Source organism: Calliphora vicina, chromosome 1 (assembly GCF_958450345.1).
Source record: "Calliphora vicina chromosome 1, idCalVici1.1, whole genome shotgun sequence".
Lineage (NCBI taxonomy): Eukaryota > Metazoa > Arthropoda > Insecta > Diptera > Calliphoridae > Calliphora > Calliphora vicina.
Window position 1 is genome coordinate 79,467,475 of NC_088780.1, and position 22,174 is coordinate 79,489,648.

Consider the following 22,174-nt stretch of genomic DNA (forward strand, 5'->3'; position numbering starts at 1 on the left):
GTTTACATATTTACACACATACGTGTTATTTTGGGAAAAGTGAAAGATAAACAAAGATATAATAGGTCTGTTCACTCTCTATATACAGTGGTGGCCACGAATTTAAGACACGACTTATAACGAACTTAGATATGATAATTTTTACAACCCTGCAATATTAAATTAGATCATGTTTATTTTTCAGTGTACCCTGTAATGTTAAGAAGAAGTACCGCTATTTTGTTTTGTTTGTTTTTACATTTTGTTGCTATTTTTATTATACTTTCGTAAAAACGTGCTTTTAAAGCTGGACACGAATTTAAAACATATAACAAATATTTGGTTTTTAAGTGACTATTTGGTGTTTTTTGAAGCTAAAGGGTAAGTAATGAATGTTTCATTCCATTTTATGTTGGAATACATCAAATTATTTAGTTAGAAATGGCCAGAGGTACTTGGAGTTCGGATGCCGAGCGAAAACTGATCCAACAAATGAATACTGATGGAAAAACAATAATGGAGATTTCCAAGCTACTTAAATGTTCCAGATCCAAGATATACAACGCACTTGAACACATCAAGCAACATGGTACCACCAAAAATGTCGAACAGCACCCTAGAGCCCGAAAAACTACACCTAGGGAGGATAGCTTAATTTATAAATTAGCTGTTAAAGATCCTTTCAAGAGCTCAGGTAAAATTAAAAGCGAGATTTCATCGGATTTTGGTATTAATATATCGTCCAGGACAATAAGAAGACGTCTGAACGAGAAAAACTTACGTGGGTGTATAGTCCAGCGTAAACCACTTGTGTCAAAAAAAAATATTAAATCCCGACTAGCGTTTTCAAGAGAACATCTCAATAAGCCGATGACATTTTGGAAAAATATACTTTGGAGCGACGAGTCGAAGTTTTGCCGCTTCGGTTCTGATGGAAAACAGTACGTATGGCGTCCTCCAAACCTGCAGCATCACCCAAAGTACACCCTTAAAACGGTTAAGCATGGTGGTGGCAATGTCATGGTGTGGGCAGCATTTTCCTGGCATGGTGTAGGTCCTATGCACAAGATTATGAGTAAAATGGACCAGCACATTTACAAAAACATACTGACAAGCGTCATGATACCATTCGCTGAAGACAGCATGCCTCTAATGTGGAAATTTATGCATGATAATGACCCTAAGCACACTTCACGCCTAGTGAAGAGTTGCTTAGAGGATAATAATATAACAGTTCTGAAGTGGCCAGCTCAATCCCCGGACCTCAATCCAATTGAGAACTTGTGGAATGATGTTGAGGAGCATGTACGAGCAGTAAAGCCAAAAAATTTGGGCGATTTATGGGAAGAAATTCAAAAGGCTTGGTATGCCATTCCTAAGAAACGCTGTATGGCCTTAGTTGAAAGTTTACCCAGAAGATGCGCTGCTGTGATCCAAAATAAAGGATTTCCTACCAAATACTAGGATTGTTTTATGAAACTGAGTCTTAATTTAGATAATTAACTTTTATTTTGCCTATGTCCTAAATTCATGACCAGGCTAAAACTTGTATTAATCTGTATAATATGTAAATAAATATTCGAAACAAAATATAGGTAACAAACTATTGTTAATTTTTTTTCATAGCATTACTAGGATCTTTAAAAAAATAACATAAATCTAAAATTTGTTCGATAAGATGTAAAAATTATCAGAAATATATAAGTGACATGTCGTGTCTTAAATTCGTGGCCACCACTGTAGATCAATTATTCTTTTGCGTTATTTTCCATAGAAAACATAATTTTTGTTTACAAAAATATAAATTTATTGTCTAGATTAACACAAAGATATAAATTAATAATTTTAATTACATTAAATTGTTATTGGTCGCCGGTTAAAAAACAAAAATTTTCGATCATTTAAAAAATTTCAATATTATTTGGTTAGTAATTCAGGCTGTCAATTACAATATTTGTCTGGAATCCATAAATAGTTTTTAAACAATCATTTACGATTTATGGTTTGTTTGTTTGTGAAAGAACGAACAGACCTATTGTTTTGAATATTTCCAATAATTTGTCAATACATTTCCAGTGAATGACTTCAAAATAATTTTTTTTTGCAAAACAGCTGATCCTACTTCCAGATAATTCCCTACATGCAATCTTTGTCCAATACAGATATTTAAGTATATGCAATCTACACTTTATATTTTTGTTAAATTTTTCACATATACTAATTGAAAACATCTTCCCTTTTTGTTTTACGCTGGTTTATGATACCTTTCTATATTCCCCGCAACTATAGTCATTTGTATTCTTCATTTACTAGTATTATATTAAAATTAATACAATAATATTTCTTACGACAAAAGGAATTTAATTCCATTTGTTAGTGGCCGTATAATCATATTGTTTTTGTAGCTTATTTTATTTGCTAATTGATTTAATTTGGATTTCAATTGTTCAAATTTTCGGAAATTTGAGATTTTCATTTCGAGTAATTTTCAAGCTTTATAGTTCGTCATTTCATACTATTTAAATATATTTAAATATGTCATTGGATCAATTTATTCGCTGTGCGGATAGCCTGGTTGAATTTGAGGCTGATCTTAATAACAATCAGTACCCTTTAGATTCGGTTTATACCATCGAAGTCCATCGTAGTGAGCTGAGATCCAATTGGAATCGAATTAAGACAGCCTACGATTCATTTTTGTCTGAAGTTGAGAAGGAAAATGATCAAGCCGATGATCCAATTGACGTGGAGTCCTTTAAGGCAAAATACAAAAATACATATACGACGTACTGTAATTGTTTGAAGAAATTGTCTGAAATTTCTGATGGGCTTCGTGTAGTGACGCTACCCCATCCAGAGCTTGTAATGTCAAATGCTTCTGTTGCTAATATTCCTGCACCGTCTAGCTCTTCGCGAGAATTTGTTGCTACTTCGTTTCCTTTCGAATCCCATAGTTTTCATTTGCCTCCTATAGAGATCGAAACCTTCCATGGTGACTATGCCTCCTGGCCTACTTTCCGGGACATGTTTACTGCAGTTGTCTCCAATTCCAAAGCCAGTAATGTGGAGAAATTGTTCTTCCTGAACCAAAAAACTAAAGGAGAGGCCAGAGAAATTGTCCAGAAAAGTCCGTTGACACATCAAGGATTCGATTTGGCATGGCAAAATTTATGCTTGCGATTTGAGAATAGACGTGTTTTAGTAAATGGTCAGTTGAAAATCTTGTTCAACCTTAAAACCATTACTGTCGAATCGGGTAATGCTTTAAAGCAATTACAAAGAGACCTTAACTCCTGCATATCCATTTTAAAACTGTATAATATTGACGTTGCAAGTTGGGACCCCATTTTCGTCTTCATTTGCACCAATAGACTTCCTGAAAGTACACTAACACTATGGGAGCAGGAATTAAAGGATAAAACCTCTATTCCAAAATGGTCTGAATTAGATGAATTCTTGACTAACCGCTATAGAACTCTAGAATCTGTTTCTGAGATTCGGGGTTCCAGTAATTCCAAACCTAATGATTCAAAATTCAAAAATCCGTCCAATTCAAATAAAAGGATTCATAGCTTCCAAACAAATGTATCTGGTCCAAAATGCCAATTGTGTCCCAAAGAAAACCATGCAATCCGAAAATGTCCAAAATTTTTGAAAATGAATCATCAGCAAAGATTCGATGAAGTCAAAAAAGAAGGTATGTGTCTAAATTGTTTTTCGAAAACACACTCAGTTAGGAATTGCACAAGCAAACATTGTTGTTTCAAATGTCAAAAAAGGCACAATACGCTTCTTCACAAGGAAACCGACGATTCTAGTTCGCCTTGTCAAGAACCAAGTTCGAGCCGTTCATCACTCAACCCTACCTCAGCCCCATACTCCCTCTAATCCTAGAAATATACAGTCCGCTAATAGTCCCAGTTCAAGTCGCGTTCAATCCTGTTTCGCTTCCAACTCAAAGGGTGTTTTATTGGGAACTGCATGGGTTAATATTTGCTATTTAGGTACAAAATACCAGGTACGTGCATTAATAGATTCTGGGTCAGAGGGGACTTTTATCTCGGAACATATTTTTAATACCCTTAAGCTGCCATCTCAGCCTACTAATGTTCAGATTTCAGGGTTGAATAACTCAATTTCTGCAAAGGCCATACATCAGTGCTCCTTTGTACTAGGTACACAACTTAATGATGACATTTCGATTCCAATTACGGCACTAGTAGTTCCTCACCTGTCTAACAATCTCCCATCCCAAAACTTTTCTCGTTCCAATTTTTGGAATCTTCCCCAGATTCATTTGGCAGATCCAAAATTCAATGTTAGTTCGAAAATTGATATCTTGATTGGTCACCTCCATTAGTTGTTCGCTCGGGAATTATGCATAACGTGTGTGAATCCCTTATAGCACAAGAAACCATCTTCGGATGGATTCTTACTGGTCCTCTTTCACGTCACTCCAATCCTGGTCCAACAATAGTTTCTCATTTCTGTGAAATTTTCTTAGACAAGGAAATTTCACGCTTTTGGGAGGTGGAGAATCTTCCAAAGAAGAACTATATGTCGTCTTCTGACAAGGCTTGTGAGGAACTATATATTCAAACTACAAAGAGAAATTCCGAAGGAAGATATGTAGTATCACTTCCATTTAAGGATGAATTCCCAGATTCTTTAAATGTTGGTCATTCTAGGTCTAGTGCAATGGCACAGTTTTTTCGAAATGAGGCAAGATTATTTCGTAGTCCGAACTTGAAGATTGATTATGACAACGTCGTACTAGAATACGAACAACTGGGTCACATGTCAAAAGTCGAATCATCTAAACTTGCCGACAGTCCAAATATGTATTATCTTCCACATCACGCCGTCATTAAACCTGATAGCGTTAGTACAAAACTTCGTGTAGTTTTTAATGCTTCCGCTCCGTCTTCTAATGGTCAAAGTTTAAATTCGTTACTTCACATGGGACCGACTTTACAAAAATTTTTCCAATTTGTTTTCAACGCCGACATTCAAAAGATGAACAGGCAAATTTTAGTAAATCCTGATCATACTCGTTACCAAAGAATTTTGTTCCGAACTGATCCCAGTTGTCCCATCGGCGAATATGAGCTAAAAACTGTGACATTTGGTGTAAATTGTGCGCCATATCTGGCAATAAGAACCTTATTGCAGTTAGCCAATGATGTTCAATCCAGTTATCCAATCGCTAGTGAAATCCTTAAAAATTATATGTATGTTGATGATGTTCTTGCGGGCTCTCATACAATAAAAGAGGCAATAAAAGCTAAACATGAGCTATCTCGAGCGTTAGAATCCGCTGGATTTTCACTAAGAAAATGGACGTCCAATTCCCAAGACATTTTAGTAGATATTCCGCCAGACCATTTACTTCGTGAGGATTTTTTGAAGTTTGAAGATAGCAGTTTCACTAAAACACTAGGCATTCGGTGGAATGCATGTTCCGATGAATTCTATTTCGTTGCGCATCCGTTTCCAGAATCTTCAAACTATACGAAAAGGGAGGTATTGTCCCAAATTGCCAAACTTTTTGATCCTGCAGGTTGGTTAGCGCCGTGTATCATTCAGGCAAAGATTATAATGCAGAGAATATGGATAGATGGTACTGGTTGGGATGAAGTTCTCGCTCCTGACACACTCAATCAATGGAAAATGTTTGAATCCAACTACGATGTTATCAATACCATTCGTATTCCACGATGGATTGATTATTGTCCAAATTCTAAAGTCCAATTCCATGGATTCTGCGATGCATCCGAAAAAGCATACGCAGCGGCATTGTATATTCGTATATCCGAAGGCAGTTCCATTTCTACACATTTAATCGTATCAAAAACCAAAGTGGCTCTTATAAAGACTCTATCTATTCCAAGATTAGAACTTTGTGGGGCAGTTCTACTAGCTGAGATTATAGACAACCTTTTACCGCTATTAGATGTCGATAAATACTCCGTTTTCTGTTGGACTGACTCAACAATTGTACTGTCATGGCTGGCAAAGCCTCCTTGTTACTGGTTAACCTTTGTAGCCAACCGAGTTTCGAAAATCTCACAGGTCGTAAACTATTCCCAATGGAAACATGTGAATTCCGAAGATAACCCTGCTGATCTGGCAAGTCGAGGTTTAAGTCCACAATACCTGTTAGAAAACAACGCCTGGTGGTTTGGTCCCCTATGGCTCAGGGAAGAAGAATCAAAATGGCCTAGATCCGATTCATCTAATATGTCTGTAACTAATTTGGAAATTAAACCCGTAAAAGTACTATTTTCTTACTTTACAAGTTTTGAAGATACTTTAGATCGTTTTTCCTCTTTTAATCGGGCTGTCAGAGTTATGTCCTACGTATATCGATTTTTCTATAGAACTCATCCAAGATTCCGTTCCAACTTCTTTAAGGATTCCTTAATTCTATCAAATTCCGAAATTAGTTTTGTTCGAGACCAACTTGTTCGCATCAACCAGAAAGTCAACTATCCGAATGAATACAAGAAACTTTCTGACAGACAAATAGTTCCAAAATCTAGTAATTTACTAAATTTAAACCCATTTATTGATCAAGAAGGAATAATTCGATCATGCGGTAGGCTGGAATCCACGTCAGGGTTGACTTATAACGAGAAACATCCGATAATTATTCCTTACAATTGTCAATATTCCAGACTTTTAGTGAAATTTATCCATGAAATAACGCTACATGGTGGGAATCAGCTAGTTTTACGACTTTTACGTACACAATATTGGATTCCGAAGGTCAAAAATTTGATAAAAGCCACTATCAATAAGTGTAAGATATGCGTAATTTACAAAAAGCGATGTCAAAGGCAAATAATGGCGGCTTTACCATCCGAGCGTACTGAAATTTCTAGACCATTCACGCACACTGGCTTAGATTTCGCGGGACCATTCGACGTGAAAAGTTACTCCGGCCGTTCTTGTCGGATCTCAAAAGGATACGTGTGTGTGTTTGTTTGTTTTTCCACCAAAGCAATCCACTTAGAAGCCACAACAGACTTATCCACTCAGTCGTTTTTGGCCGCTTTCAGCCGTTTTGCTTCCAGACGAGGTTGTCCGCTGCATATACATTCCGATAACGGTACTACATTCGTTGGAGCTTCCAAAATACTTGCAAAAGAGTTCATCCAAACTTCACAAGAGCGTATTCTGTCCGACTATGCTCATCAAAACATCTCGTGGCATTTCATTCCAGCTGGAGCTCCTCATATGGGTGGATTATGGGAAGCTGGAGTGAAAAGCTTCAAAACCCATTTCCGGAAAATCGCTGGATGCTACAAATATACATATGAAGAGCTGTCAACTTTACTTTCCAAAATTGAAGCATGTCTAAATTCCCGGCCTATTTCTCCTATATCCACTGATCCCACGGATCTTTGCGCGCTTACCCCCGGTCACTTTTTAATAGGCAATCCGATTCTATCACCTATCGATCCTCATGTAAACGATTCCTCTATATCCTTGTTAAATCGTTGGCAAAGATTGAAGATGGTACACCAAAGCTTTTGCTTCCGATGGAAACATGAATACTTGAAGGAAATGAGTAAGAGGCTTAAATGGCAAAGGCCAGATATTAATTTACAAGAAGGAGCACTGGTAGTGATCACGGATGAAAATTTCCTCATATGGGTGGATTATGGGAAGCTGGAGTGAAAAGCTTCAAAACCCATTTCCGGAAAATCGCTGGATGCTACAAATATACATATGAAGAGCTGTCAACTTTACTTTCCAAAATTGAAGCATGTCTAAATTCCCGGCCTATTTCTCCTATATCCACTGATCCCACGGATCTTTGCGCGCTTACCCCCGGTCACTTTTTAATAGGCAATCCGATTCTATCACCTATCGATCCTCATGTAAACGATTCCTCTATATCCTTGTTAAATCGTTGGCAAAGATTGAAGATGGTACACCAAAGCTTTTGCTTCCGATGGAAACATGAATACTTGAAGGAAATGAGTAAGAGGCTTAAATGGCAAAGGCCAGATATTAATTTACAAGAAGGAGCACTGGTAGTGATCACGGATGAAAATTTACAGCCGAATTCGTGGCGCCTTGGTAGGGTTACTAAGATATATCCTGGTTCTGATAATAGGGTTCGCGTAGCCGATGTTTTGACCCAGCGAGGTTTATTGACGAGACCGATAGTCAAGTTAATTATGTTGCCCGCGGAATCTTAGTTTGCGCTACATTATAATATTTCTTTTTCAGATCATCATGCCGAAAAGTTCGTCAAATAAGAAATCCTCCAGCCGCTTCCCAGAAAATTATCATTCTTTTCCCTGCCGCATTTGCAACCGTCCGCACCCACTCCGAACCTGTCATAAGTTTTTAGCCATGAATATCTCCGACCGTATCCGTGTAGTCCGAGATTCCAATTACTGTACAAATTGCTTAGCGCATGACCATTCCCAGGGCACTTGTTTTTCCAAAGATGGGTGTAATCATTGCCACAAGTTCCATCACATGCTTCTCCACGTTAATCCGAGGTTGGAAAAGGATCTACTAGATTCAGGTTCACATTCACGCTCTCGCTCACGTTCGCCAAGTCCTAGGCCATCCACATCTTAAAGAAAACGAAGCTCATCTGCACCCAAGCCTCGAAGAAACCCTTCGCCACCCTCTACGTCGAAGTCAACATCCTTGACTGACATTCTACGCCAGAACACGGTTATTCTCCTTCCAACTGTTCTGGTGAAAATTGGATCTACTACTTCACATGTCCGGTGCTTGCTAGATTCAGGTTCGCCAGTCAGTCGTGTTTCGAAGAGTTTAGTAGATAGATTGAGTCTAGTAGCGTACTCCCTAAACGAGGAAACGATTTGTCCGATCGTTCTAAAATCACGGTTCGATTCCTCTTCGAAAATCGTGGGTACATTCAGGGTCGATGCTCGCATAACATTGCGTACTCCATCTCAATCGCTTCCGGAATCCTATAAAAAGAATTTTCGTGATATTTTCCTCGCCGATTCGAAATTCTTTGAATCCGCTTCCCTGGACATTTTGATTGGCGTAGATTTATATCCAAAAATTATTTGCCAAGGGGTTATATCAAGAGCCGGCTTCCCTACTGCCCAAAGCACTTTGTTCGGATGGACCATTTATGGTCCGTGTACAGTTTAATTCAAAAATAAATGCACTGATAGGCAAATCCAAGCAGAACACTAAACGTTCACCTATTTAAATTTACTTTATATATATGTATTACATTTTCATGAAATTCCATTTTAACTAAACATTATACATATTTGTAAACCTAATTAATGAATTACTTCTTATATTTGTATCTAAAATTATTATAAAATGAAATCCAAACATTGTAAAAATTGAATTTTCTGAAAATCTAAATATTTTTATTTCATTGCAGAAGCAACATTTAGACATGACCAGGATGACTTGTTCCATTTCTTCTTGCATATATCCTGCAAGGCGGGCGGCAATGTTAATGCCAAAAGGTCTTATCTAGCCTTTTGGTACTAATAACAGTGATGAGCCAAGTTTTCTTTTATGTTTTCAACATATATGATAGCTGTATGCTACGTAAATATATCTGTCCTTGTCTCAAATAAGGCCTAAACTAAACTGTCAAAATGTCTAAATGATGTTTCCGTTGGTTCTCCTAACTAAAATTCTTTCTATTCCTGTTCAACAGTCGAATTAAAAGGTAAACCAGCATTTCTCCAAATAAAGAAAATATTCGTCTTGAAGCCTAATACTTTGTCTTTTTATTTATTTTCTATTTTCATTTCCTATTGGGGTTTGCAAAACGTTCTCGAGAAAACAAAATAAATAAATTATTTTGTTTTCTACGGACTCTGAGAGTATCAAATAATTCCAAGCCAGATTCCTATTCCCGTAGCTCTTCATCTCATCAGGTCTTATTTCTCAACACAATGTGGCCTTATTACCTATGGCCTTATTTCACTGCACCGAATTATATAAGGAGTTAAAGGCTCTTCATATAATTAAGGACGAATGCGAAGATCTTGCAGGAATATTGACGACCGTACCTCTGCATTGAGCTTAATAAGATTTGAGTTGTATGTTAGTAAGTTAAAAAACATTCTTCTATTTTTCTCTAAATTTCTAATGGTGTTTGAAAAAACTTTCCGAGGAAGCAATTCAATTTATTTCCTCATATTTAAAGAAATAAAAATTAAAAAGATTTTAATTTTAACAAAAAACAATTAACAATTTTTCGCCTGCAGCGCTTGATTACAAAATATTACACTAATTCAAAATATATTAACAAATCAATATTTTAACAAATCTCATTAAACCCAAATATATTTCGTATTGAAATATAGTTTTTATTTCATCCAAAAGTCTTAAAGGAGATTTCAACTCAAAATTAGAAAGTTAAAAGCATTGTTTTTATTCCGTGCAAACATCTCAAAATATGCAGTTAATACAGTGTGAAGCTAATGGCAGATGCTATTTCAAATGCCTCCCAAATTTGCAACTGTCCAAGTTGTTGGATTACAGTTCAGGAAACTATACAAGTATTAACAACAATTTTTATTTTATTTTGCCAAAAGTAAATACAAACATTTGGGGGATCCAAACGTTCTGCTTGTCATAATATCCTAATATATTATGATAGTTTAAACAAATTGTTGTTGTGCTTCAAACAAAAAATTGTTATTTTATGATAAAACAATAAAAATAGTTCAAAAGTCTAATTAGTTTAAAACTTTTTTGTTTGAAAAACAACAAAAATGTGTTTAAACTATCGGACATTATGACCTAATAGCAGACCGATTGAATTCTCCAATTGTTTTTGATCACTTTCACTGTGTTTGGGGACTTATTTCATTTTAAAAATTGTGGTTCTATTTCATATGAAATAAGACCCCAATAATGGGGTGCAACACGTAAAAATATAACCATATAAGGACACCACTACGTGATAAAAGACAAAAAAAAGACCCGTATCTCCCAGTTTTGCCCAAAGCCATGCACTTTTTTTATGGGCCACCAAAGATTTGGGGTCTCGGTTTCATTTTTGCAAAAAAAGGGATAATTTTCTCAGGCTCATATCTTGCAAACAGTTCGGAATTTTGTAGCCCTTGTAATAAAGAACAAAAATTGTGAACATATAAAATCAAAAAAACTTCATCTTCAAGATCAAAATCGCAAAAGACTTTAAACAAATTATTTTTTTTACCTTTTTCCCTGTTGAGGTAGCATAGGTAGTATTCTTAACACCGTTTAGGTAGGCCAATATAAGTTAGTAACAAAAAACTAAAGGAATTAAATGTTTTGGGCCATAAACTATTAAATTATTATAAACTGAAGCATACTTTTAGGTAGCTTAAAAAAAATTTATTTAGATTTTCTTAAAGTTTTTTGAGGTTTTGATCTTGAAGATGCCTCAGAGAGTAAAAAAAATTATAACTTTTTTGCAAAAATGAATTAAAATTTTCATTCTTGAGACACTCTACGTGAGGTTTCGCCACAAATTTCTTCAAGGGCTTCAAAAACGTGAACATTGTAAAGTGATCCAAGATGATCAGAATACCTATATTTCCATTTTTTGGAACGAGGGAATGGTCCAATTAGATAGAAGTAAATTCATTGGAAAGACCTTTCGGAGTCAACTATTTCACCCATAGGTGGTCGGAGTGATGTAGTTGAAGCTTCAAAAGTTTTGCACAGTGAGCAATTGTTTATATATTCTTTGACATCGGTGACTAATTTCGGCCAAAAGAAAAATTGTCTAAACGATGAACGGTTTTTGCAATGCAACAATGCGCTGAGATTGGTATGTCATGCGTTGCAAATATCTTTCCGAAGATCATCTGGAACCCAATAATTTCCAATTATCAAACTCTTCTAAATTTCCCAAACTAAAATGGGTTCTCTTATATATAAATCTGTCTATGACCTTGTAATCTGGCTGTATTAAGAAATTTGTTTCTAAGACAATTATATTTGGGACTGTCGAAGGCTTTTGAATTGAGGTCAATGGATGGCATAGTTTGTATCTCTACTTCAGCTGTGGCGGCATGAAATAAACCCCCAAAAATAAAATGAAATAACCCCCCAAAATTTGGGGCCTTATTTCATATACAATAAAACCCCAATTTTAAAAATGAAGTAAGACCCCAACGAAATGAAATAACACCCCATTATTGGGATATTATTTCATATGAAATAGAACCCCAATGATCAAAAACAATTGGGGGATTCAAACGGTCTGCTATTAGGTCATATTGTCATAATGTCCGATAGTTTAAACACATTTTTGTTGTATTTCAAACAAGAAAGTTTTAAACTGATAAGACTTTTAGAACTGTCTCTGCTCTGCTGGTTGGTTACGATAACACAATAAACATAGCATACAGAGTAGTATTATTTTAGGACATTTTTTGCTTGAAAAGCAATAAAAACCATTGTGAAATGTTAGGACATTATGACAATATGACATGATAAGAGACCTTACGAATTGACCAATTGTTTTATCATAAAATAACACTTTTTTTGTTTGAAACACAACAACAATTTGTTTAAACTATCATAATATTTTAGGACATTATGACAATATTACTTAATAGCAGACCGTTGGAATCCCCCAAATGTTTGTATTTACTTTTGACAAAATAAAAAAAAAAAATTTTTAAATACAGTTTCCTGATCTGCCCAACAACATGGACAGTTGCAATTTTGGGTGGCATTTGAAATAACATCTGCCATTATCTTCAAACAATGCTTGTATCTTTCTCATTTTGAGTTGAAATCTCCTTTAAGACTTTTGGATGAAATAAAAACTATATTTGAATACGAAATATATTTGGGTTTAATGAGATTTGTTATAACATTGATTTGTAAATATATTTTGAAATAGTGTAATATTTTGGATTTTTTATAAAATTTTTCGCCTTATTAAGCTCATTGCAGAGGTATGGCACTTAATATTCCTGCAAGATATTCGCATTCATCCTTAATTATATTAAGAGCCTTTAACTCCTTATACAATTATTTTTCTTTGTTCTTGTGGTTGTGCTCAACATAATTCTTATCAAGTAAGCAGTTACCAGCTGTTAGCACACTTACTCTTGCCCAAGGCGAATTCATACAAGGTGGTGTCAGTTCTACAAAAACAACGATTGGTCTTAACAAATGTCAAAAAACCAAAATGAAAAATTAAACAAATGAGTATTTAAACTTAATATAGTGTAGATAATTGAATAGTGAGGGCTTTACTTATTTATGTAAACAATAAATATTTTGTTAATAAGCTTAGAATATGTAGATATTTAAATATAAAAACAAGCTTTGACAGTTGTTAGAACCAAAAAGCGAAAAAAAATAAATTATCAGCTGTTTGACCTTGTATAAATTCGCTTTGCTCTTGCCTTGCAAGTTTTATTTCTGTACTCTTATTTAATGGCACTATTGTATACCGACTTTTTGACATTCTGAACCAAAAAAACTCATTCGGAACCCAGTTATAATTTAAAAATTAATTTTTATTCTTTACAATTTTCTTTGCACTGCGAAATTATCACTTCAACTTTTTTTTGTGAATTATGGAAACAAGTTGTTAATATATCGGAACATAATTTACAGACTTTAAGTTTTCTTTTATTATAATTTCTTTATTGTAGGTATTATTTATTTTAATGATATCGTGTGCATTCACGTGTTCGCAAAATTAAAGAATCAGGATGCAAATTAAGTTGGCTGCAGTTTGCCGCTCTTTTTTGGATCTTGTTGCATTATGTTATGTTGTAATGTTTAGTAATGTGCTGTCAGGTCGCAGATTACCACTGTTGCCAGATCATAAATCATTACACTTTATATATTAAAAAATTAAATTATCCCCCAAAATTTATATTGGGGACTTATTTCATAACGATTTTTTGGGGTATTATTTCATATGAAAAAATTAAATAACCCCTAAAAAATCGGTGTTGTTGCTTTCTGTACTAATTTTTGGGGGTTTATTTCATTTTATTTTTGGGGTTTATTTCATGTGTCACTTTAAAATGCACGCGATAAAACGTCTGGCACCACATTGTCTTTACCTTTCCGATGTGCTATAGTGAATACAAATCCCTGTAATTTTAGGGCCCATCTGGCTAAGCATCCCTAAAGATCCTTTTGCCTTATTAACCACTTGAGACTAGCGTGGTCAGTTATAACCTTAAACTGGTTAAACTCAACATACGTCCTGTACTATTTAATGGCTAATATCGCCAATTCTGTGATTGAGTAGTTCCTTCTCCAACAATATATCCCAGATATTGTACCTGACGAAGACATATACGAAAACGTTCGATTTTAAATAATACGGAATAAATTGGACGTTACATAATCCAAATGGGTTTCGTGTAAATTGGTATAAGGGAGGATTTGGGATGGTGAACGCTGTCTTAGATCTTGGGACTTCATCCAATTTGATTTGTCAAAATGCATCTTTCTGATCTACTTTAGAAATATAGTAAACATGAGGATGTCTAGAGATTGGTTCGTCTATGTTCGGAATTGGATGTGCAGTAATGCAAAACGCTTCTTATTTTGTATGTCGAGGAGTATATAAGGCCTATTATCATTTGATTTATTTATCAAAGATGAAATTACATATTTTCCGAATTGTTTCCTTCGTTTATAAAACTCCCGAATACGTTTCGCCGATCTACTGTGTTTATGTTCAACCACCGGTTCATTAAAAATTCGATTCCTAGCTCGATTGTATTCCTCGAGGCGAATGTGTGGATGAGTAATTACTCATGGTCATGATTATAAAATTTTACGGAATTTAAAACTTCTATTGGAGACAGCCAATGAAATAGAAAGAGGATCACGGCCGGATTACTGGGTAGTTCTATTCTCTAGATACTACTTCCTATTCAAGGAATCGTTACACCACCTCCCCTATATTTGCGCGTAACTTCTACAAATGTTTTGGTAAATAAATTGACTCAACTCATAGGTAAGGAGAATTACCTCGTAGTCTCTCTGCGTAAAGGAAATATACACGAAACGAAAATACTAATTTACCTGAAAAGAATTTCACAATAACAGTTGATAACTTCGATTCGGAGAAAAAAAAACTAAAAACTCAACTGAAAAGTTTTAAAACTATTGGATCATCCAAATCCCCTTGCCAGGGAGATGCTGTCATTTGAGGGTCATATACTACTGAGGCGATTGGAAATACTGCACGCAGAGAAAAAATATAATTGGGCATGGTTACTGTAACCATTTATATAGTGTAACAAGATTTTTAACAATATTATAGTCACAGTAACCATTTACATGATTGTGGTAACCATAATATGGTTAATTCACATGATTGTATCAACCATATACATATATGGTTACAGTAAACAAATATATGTTTGTGGCAACCATATTTATGATGAATAATTTTATCCTAATATGTTGTTCTCAGATTATGATAAGTCTTAAGCCGAGAGCACCATAATATGATAAGTCCTTCATCATATAAATGGTTGTCACAAACATATATTTGTATACTGTAACCATATATATGGTTGATACAATCATGTGAATCGTAAATTAACCATATTATGGTTACCACAATCATGTAAATGGTTACTGTGACTATAATATTGTTAAAAATCTTGTAACACTATATAAATGGTTACAGTAACCATGCCCAATTATATTTTTTCTCTGCGTGTGGATCTGGCCAGATAATCATTTTAACGAGCACTCATGTTGGACATTGTAGCGTCAATAACAACTTAAGTTTTAGTTTAGGTTGAGGTTTTAATACTTATTGTAAATTTCAAAAGAAAGATTCAATAAAGAATAAAGAAAAAAAATAAACACCAAAAAATGAGTTTCAATTACGAAATTGATTATATTATTTAAAAAAAAAATATTTCATATAAACACACATCTAAACTTGTGTTTTCTTTTTATGTGATTATATACATATGTACATGATACATGGTATATTTTGTTTTTTGCTTATATCTCAGCCATTTGTGGACCCATTTACTCGATTTCAAATAGCAACGGAGCCGGAAGAATTGTGGAGATACTGATGTATCAATCATGTTTGTAAGTTATTTAGGGGATTTGGAAAGTTGATTTCAACACACAGACGGACATGGCTATATCGACTCCGCTATCTGTAACGATCCAGAATATATATACTTTATGGGGTCGCAAATGAAAAAATGTAGAAATTACAAACGGAATGACAATCTTATATATACCCTTCCCACTCATGGCGAAGGGTATACAAAAGTGGAAGGCATGTACTTATAAGTAAATTTAAAAAGACAAAGTGAAAAAAACAATTTAAAATTTATTAAAAAAAGGAAGAAAAGTAAAAAAAATATTAAAAGTTAAAATTAAAAACATATATGAACAAAAATTAAAATAATAATTTAATAGTTACTTTTAAAACAAAAATTTAAAAGTTAATATTAAAACAATAATTTAAGAGTTAATTTTAAAACAAAAAATTAAAACAATTGGGGTATTCAAAAGGTCTCCTATTAGGTCGTATTGTCATAATGTCCTAAAATATTTTTTTAGTTTAAACAAATTCTTGGTGTACTGCAAACAAAAAAAGTAATATTTTATGACAAACCAATAAACATAGTTCAAAAAGTATTATTAGTTTATAATATTTTTGTTTGAAACCCAACAAAAATTTTTTTAAACTAAAAAAATATTTTAGGACGTTATGACAATACGACCTAATAGGATACCGTTTGAATCCCCCAAATATTTAAAAGTTAATTTTAAACCAATTTTCAACAATAATTTAAAGACAAATTTGAACCGAAATGAAAACAATAATTTAAAAACAAATTTGAACAAAAATGAAAACGATAATTTAAAGGAGCAAAAAGGGATCAAAATTCAAAAAAAAAAAATTAAATAAATGTTTGACAATCCGCAACAACAATTTATTGTATTTAATATTTAAAAGCTAAATGAAAAAAAATAAACATAATTATTCATGTTTATAAAAGAACAAAAAAAACAAAATACAATTATTTAAAATACAACAAAAACGAATTAATTAAAACCAATTTTACAACAACAAATATGATGCCACAATAACTTCAAAGCAAAAAAAAAAAATTCTACAACAGCACACCAACTTTAACAATCACAACTGCGAACACCCGAAATCACCAAAGATCCTGAAATTACCCTATTTGCGTATTGTAAGTTTTTATACCCTCCACCACCATGTCATGTCCAAATTAGACAAACAAAATTGGAAAACTTGCAGGAAAACTGTTTATTGTTCTCCTAAGCAGTTTGGTATTGAAAATCAGCAAAATCGGTTCAGTGGAACCAGAGTTATGAACCAAAATGTGAGACAACCTAAAAAAAAACTTGATAATTTTAAAAGAGTTTTTGTTATTTGTGCAAATATATTGCAGATAATACCATCAAATTTTACACACGTTATTTTTATGTTAAAAGGACTAACTCTCGGTCCATGATTTCACCTAGCCCCCATACAAATTTCTTCCCGAAATATGGTTCTATGGTCTGTAAATGCCTACAAAATTCCAGTAATAAGTTACGTGCTTAAAAAAATAACAACACCAAATTTTATGTGGATCGGCCCATATTTGACCATAGCCCCCATATAAAGTTCACTTCCGAAAATCACTTAAATAAGCATAAATGTCTTATAAATGTCGCTATTAAGTTTAAATTCGTCATAAATAGTCCCAATATATACCAAAATCGCTATACCTAATTCTACGAAGATCGGCCAATAATTGGTTATAGCTCCCATATAAGGACCACTTCCGAAAAACACATTAACATAAAAAAATATCTAAAAAATATCAATATCAATACAAAATTTTACAAAAATCTCTAATTTATATTTAGAAATCATACTACAGGATTTTGTCAACATCGGTCAATATTTGACCATAGCTCCCATATAAGGTCCACTTCCGAAAATCAGTTAAGTACTCATAAATATCTTATAAATACCTTTACCATGCTAAAATTCTATACAAAATAATACTCATATACAAAGAACTCACTGTACCAAATTTTACGCAGATTGACCGATAATTGGCCATAGCTCCCCTATAAGGCCCATTTCCGAAAAAGATATTAACCTTAATAAATATTTAAAACAAATTGATATTAAAATGAAATTACACACAGATCAGTAATTTTTATCCAGCAATCATACTACTGAATTTTGTGAATATCGGTCCATATTTAACCATATCTCCCATATAAGGTCCACTCCCGAAAATCACTAAAATCCTCAAAAATTTAGTTATCAGGTTGAAATTCCAAACAAATTTGTTCAATATATACAAAAATCGATGTACCAAATTTTACGATAATAGGTCCATAATTGGCCATAGCCTCCATATTAGAACCATTTCCGGAAAACACATTAACCTGCACAAATATCCAAAATAATCTGTACTGAACCAAGATTTTACACCGATCAGTAATTTGTATCCAAGGATCGTACTACAAGATTTTTTAAATATTGATCCATTATTCGGCATATCTCCCATATAAGGTCCACTCATGTTAATAGCGTTGTTTATATGAAATTTTACAAAAATAGCCCTCAAATACTTAGGCCCATAATAGGTCATAGCTTCCATATATTGAACCAAAATAGTACACAGATCAAATCATACTACTGAATTTTGTGAATATCGGTCCATAATTGGCAACAGCTCCCATATAAACACATAAAAATCACGTTAAAATATTTCATGACAATCGAATTATAATATATAATCATAGCTCCCATATAAATCCCACAACCCAATACTTTTAAATTTGTCTAAATATATTTGTATACCCTTTTTATACCCTCCACCACCATAAGTGGTGAATGAGGGTATATATAAGTTTGTCATTCCGTGTGTAACATTGAGAAATATTCATCTGAGATCCAACAAAGTATATATATTATTGATCCTTATGAAATTCTAAGTCGATTGAGCTATGTCCGTCTGTCTGTCTGTCCGTCTGTCTGTATGTCTCTGTAAAACACGCTCACGTCCAAAATAGACAAACAAAATTGGTAAACTAGCAACAAAAATGTTTATTGTTCTCCTAATCAGTTTGGTTTTGAAAATCAGCAAAATCGGTTCAGTGGAACCAGAGTTATGAATCAAAATGAGACAACCTAAAAAAACATGATAATTATAAGTTTTTTTTGTTATATGTGCAAACATATTGCAGATAATACCATCAAATTTTACACACGTTATTTTTATATTAAAAGGACTAACTCTGATAAAAATTATAAGAATCGGTCCATGATTTCACCTAGCCCCCATACAAATTTCTTCCCGAAATATAGTTCTATGGTCTGTAAATGCCTACCAAATTGCAGTATCCACACAAAATTCAGAAAAAATAAGTTTTGTGCTTAAATAAATTACAACCCCAAATTTTTTCTGGATCGGCCCATATTTGACCATAGCCCCCATATAAAGTTCAATTCCGAAAATCACTTAAATAAGCATAAATGTCTTATTAATATCGCTATTAAGTTTAAATTCGTCATAAATAGTCCCAATATATACCAAAATCGCTTACTACGGGATTTTATGAATATCGGTCCATATTTGACCATAGCTCCCATATAAGGTCCACTACTGAAAATCAGTTAAGTACTCATAAATCTCTTATAGATAGGGCCCATTTTTCCCTATAAGGCCCATTTCCGAAAAAGATATTAACCTTAATAAATATTTAAAATAAATCGATATCAAAATAAAATTACGCACAGATCAGTAATTTGTATCCAGCAATCATACTACTGTGAATATCGGTCCATATTTAACCATAGCTCCCATATAAGGTCCACTCCCAAAAATCACTAAACTCCTCATAAATTTCTTACAAATATATTTATCAGGTTGAAATTCGAAACAAATTTTTTCAATATATACAAAAATCGATGTACCAAATGTTACAATGATAGGCCCATATTTGGTCATAGCCTCCATATATGAACCACTTCCGGAAAACACATTAACATTCACAAATATCCAAAATAATCTGTACTGAACCAAAATTTTACACCGATCAGTAATTTGTATCCAAGAATCGTACTACAAGATTTTTTAAATATTGGTCCATAATTCGCCATAGATCCCATATAAAGTCCACTCTTGTTAATGGCGTTGTTTATATGAAATTGTACAAAAATTGCACTCAAATACTTAGGCCCATAATAGGTCATAGGTTCCATATATTGAACCAAAATAGTACACAGATCAGTAATTTTTAAAATCATATTCCTGAATTTTGTGAATATCGGTCCATATTTGGCAACAGCTCCCATATAAATACACAAAAATCACGTTAAAATATTTTATGACAATCGACTCATAATAGGTCATATCTCCCATATATATAAGTCCCACAACCCGATATCTTGAAATTTGTCTAAATATATTTGTATACCCTTTTTTATAATCTGTTTCTGCAGTGAATAATCTTCACTTGAGGTTAAAAAGGAAAAATGTTGATCCAAACATATTAACTTATTATTAAGTATATAAGGTGTTAATTTCATACGTTCTAATAGGAATTTCAATTATAAATTGCTGAATTAGATCTGCGTAAACTAGTCTTACTAACAATTGTTATCTATATTATTTCAGTTGTTATACCATCATATTTAGGTGGAGGGTGTTTAAGATTCGGCACGGCCGAATATAGTACTCTTACTTGTTTTTTCTATATTTTACACATTGTATAAAAATTACACTTAGTTTATTATAAGAAACGATTTGTATTAATAATAAATAATGGGAATTACAAAAATAAAAACCCACCAAAGTCTAGTAATTTGAAAATTGTATATCTCTAAAAATAAAATACATAAATACAATTTTTCTTAAATGATTTTGTAATTGAAATTTTGTAACCTGAAACTTAGTAACTTTAATTTTGTAAATTTAAATTTTGTAACTAAAATTTTGTAACCGAAATTTAAGGAATTTAAAAATGTATTTGAATAATCAAGCACCAATATGCTATTTTTTGTAATCAAATTAAAATGAGTATGAAGTTTTAATTTTTATATAAAGGAGGAATGTTTGGTCGAGCGTTTACCGTGTAAGTAGAGGATCAAATATGGGACAGGTTTTTAAATTGTAAGGTATTCCGCCTGTCATAGGTTGGGGAAGGGACAAATGTACCCCTATATGGCCCACCACCAAGCCATATTATCACACATGGTGATGAATTTTTAATTTTCCACTTTGTTACTTTTGTTAGGCGATCTATCTAATTTCCCCCTCTGGCATTTGTCCTTGCTTATTTTTTTTGAATTTTCTACATACTTCCAGGGTGTCAAGTATGTATATGTGTTCACGCGTCAAAACTCGGGTTGAGAACCACATTTTGTTCACTGAGCTAGCGGGTCTGCTTTTATACCCCTTAACCAGGTTTTGAGTGGTTAATTGATGATTCTTAAAATTGAAATTTACCGGCGCGTAACAACATTTAAAAGATCAAAATTAATTTACGTGTAATGTATGTAATGTATGTAATGTATGTAATGTATGTAATGTATGTAATGTATGTAATGTATGTAATGTATGTAATGTATGTAATGTATGTAATGTATGTAATGTATGTAATGTATGTAATGTATGTAATGTATGTAATGTATGTAATGTATGTAATGTATGTAATGTATGTAATGTATGTAATGTATGTAATGTATGTAATGTATGTAATGTATGTAATGTATGTAATGTATGTAATGTATGTAATGTATGTAATGTATGTAATGTATGTAATGTATGTAATGTATGTAATGTATGTAATGTATGTAATGTATGTAATGTATGTAATGTATGTAATGTATGTAATGTATGTAATGTATGTAATGTATGTAATGTATGTAATGTATGTAATGTATGTAATGTATGTAATGTATGTAATGTATGTAATGTATGTAATGTATGTAATGTATGTAATGTATGTAATGTATGTAATGTATGTAATGTATGTAATGTATGTAATGTATGTAATGTATGTAATGTATGTAATGTATGTAATGTATGTAATGTATGTAATGTATGTAATGTATGTAATGTATGTAATGTATGTAATGTATGTAATGTATGTAATGTATGTAATGTATGTAATGTATGTAATGTATGTAATGTATGTAATGTATGTAATGTATGTAATGTAT

General features: G+C 33.1%; 1 protein-coding gene and 1 pseudogene across 1 annotated transcript in view; one reads left to right on the forward strand and one right to left on the reverse strand.

Moving 5' to 3' along the window:
- Nucleotides 1-22,174, reverse strand: part of Nepl16 (Neprilysin-like 16) — a 273,327-nt gene that overhangs the window by 162,441 nt on the left and 88,712 nt on the right. The window lies entirely within an intron of this gene.
- LOC135963223 (uncharacterized) lies at nucleotides 8,165-9,160 on the forward strand (annotated as a pseudogene).